We start from the raw sequence: 2,578 nt of genomic DNA on the forward strand, positions 1-2,578 counted from the left end.
CAAACCTTTTCCTATTTGTCAGTAAACATATGGATGATGCAATTTCAACATGCTTGCAAATACTCAAAACAACTTATTTTTCCAAGAATTCAACATGGAACACTATTAAATCAAGAATACAAAATTTTAAAATCATAGTATTGCAAGTTTGATTTAATATTGGGTGATGTTGGATCCTCAATTTAATTACAATAAAAAATATAGTACACAAAAGTGTATTGAAGATGATCTAGGTCTCTTGATTTACTAGTTATTCGAAGAGTTTGGATACCCTTATCACAATCATGATAGAAAAACCAATGATGAGGTGGAAAGAGGGTACATTTTAAAACCGTGACATTACAAAGATGTCCATTTGATAATCGTTTTATTTCATATTTTCAGTTGCCAAATCGATGGATAATAGAAACAAGTGACGAAAATACCTCTGACATATTATTATATTTTGTTACTTTTGCACAATACCACTTTTAAAAAATAAATAAAGCCTAAATTCCCAAAAAAAAAAAAAAAAAAAAAAAAAAAAAAAAAAAAAAAAAAGGATTCCTAATTTATGGGATTTTTGAGAATATGCTGACTAAGGGTGACACCTCACTACCCAAAGACAAAAATGGACATTAAAATTTTAAAGATGAAGAAATCTCCATAAAAATTAGTGATACTAATTTATGAAAATGAATCTAAAAATAACTAAAAACTTTATGACACTTTTTACATTAAGGAAAAAGAAAATAAACATGCCACTTCACAACATGAAAGAACCGCACATGTGGAGGCTAATAGAATAAGATTAAAAATAAAAGAAAAAATCTCATGCCTCGGCTAGATTGCTTTGTCATTCTCCTTTTCTCATTCGCTGCTATGTTTGGTGCAGTGCAAAAAAAAAAAAAAAAAAAGGAAGATAAAATTAGTCACAAGAGAATGAAAAGAAAGAAAAGGAAAGAAGAAGAGAGATAGTCTTATCATATTTGGTTGACTAACAAACGAGAAGGGAGGGAAAGAAACTATTTTAATGAATTTATCACTATGACCTTTCCCATGGTTCTTATCTTTTCTAAAAGTAAGGACAAATTTGAAATTATAAAAATTTCATTAAAAATGCTACCATTTCCCTCCCTTTCCTTCCATTTCCTCCCATTTTTTGAGGAATAACAAAATCTATTCAAGCTTTAAACATATCCCCTCCAAATCCTTTCATTTCCTCTCTCTTCCTTCCAAAAGTTTATACCAAATGATGCGATCCGAGCGTGTGTACAAAATAATGCACAACACTTCGGTTTTGGAAATGGTATCAAGCGGGCATCATAGTTTACATTTATAAATCGCTAGACACTTATACTATGCAGTATGAAGTGAGAAGGGATCGAACCCAAGAGACCTTTGGCTTGGATTTAAATAAGACAATTGATTTTAACAAGTGATTACCCTAAGAAAGAGAAAGAGAGAATAAAATAGATGGTTGGTTGATTAAGCTAGTGAACAATTAAATTAAAATGCAATGAAAATAAACTAAGTTAGAGTTAGGGATTTAAGAGATAGAAGAAAATTCTTAGGGTTTATTGGAAGCACCACTAAGCTCATGCAATTAACCACTTGCTTTCCATTAATGGGGAGAACATTGTTGTAATTAAAATGTAGCTACAATCAATGGCACAATTTGCATATGTAAGCATGATCATCCAATTCATTTGTAATGCATTGCCTACCTAACCAACAAGTAAACTAAGTGTAGGACAACACACCAATCTTGAGGCTTAACCTATCTCACCAATCCACAAATGCATCCAATGAGAGCACACATCAATGTGATAACACAAATTTCAATCATGATGATGGATTGATTAATCAAGTGTAGATTGTCTACCTAATGACAAGTAAACTAGGGTGTAGTACAACCTATCAAGACAAAACCAGAACCAAACAAATCCATTGACCATTTGCATATAATCCACAATCAAGAAGATGATATAAATTGCATATAATAAGTGTGGAATATCAATTTCAAGTATGAATTGTCTAATCATAACACAACCCATCAAGAATAAAGTATAAACAATCAAATTAGTTAACAATTGCATCCATTAAATACCATGTCATGGTCTTCAAGTATAATTCTCAATTAATAACACATAGACATGAAATTAACATAGAGAATTAATGAAAGAATTAATTTTTAACATCTAATCATGAGTATAAATCCTAGATTGATCACACATAGACATGCAACCAAAGATAGAGAAATAATGGAAGGATTAATTAACATAAATCTTGGAACATCAAAGTATGAAATCACAAGACCACAACATCAACTACAACAATATATTAATCTCCCCAGAAATAGAAATTGCAAAGGTTTAGATTACAAGAGACTTAGGGCTTAACCAAGCCCTAAGTGGAGAGCTAGCCCATCATGGTTGTGGTAATCAAGGTGTCAACAAGATCCACCTCCATGCTTTACTCCTTCTTCTTCTTCTTTGATGCTCAAGAGAGATGAGTGTGTAGATATTCTTCCAAACTTGTGCCTCCACTCTTCCCTCTCTTCTCACCCTACCCTGTTCTCTCGAGAGAACGTGATATC

This window comes from Cornus florida, unplaced genomic scaffold (assembly GCF_030987335.1).
Source record: "Cornus florida cultivar Cherokee Brave unplaced genomic scaffold, ASM3098733v1 CherokeeBrave_3.0.0_Hap2_Chr11, whole genome shotgun sequence".
Classification (NCBI taxonomy): Eukaryota; Viridiplantae; Streptophyta; class Magnoliopsida; order Cornales; family Cornaceae; genus Cornus; species Cornus florida.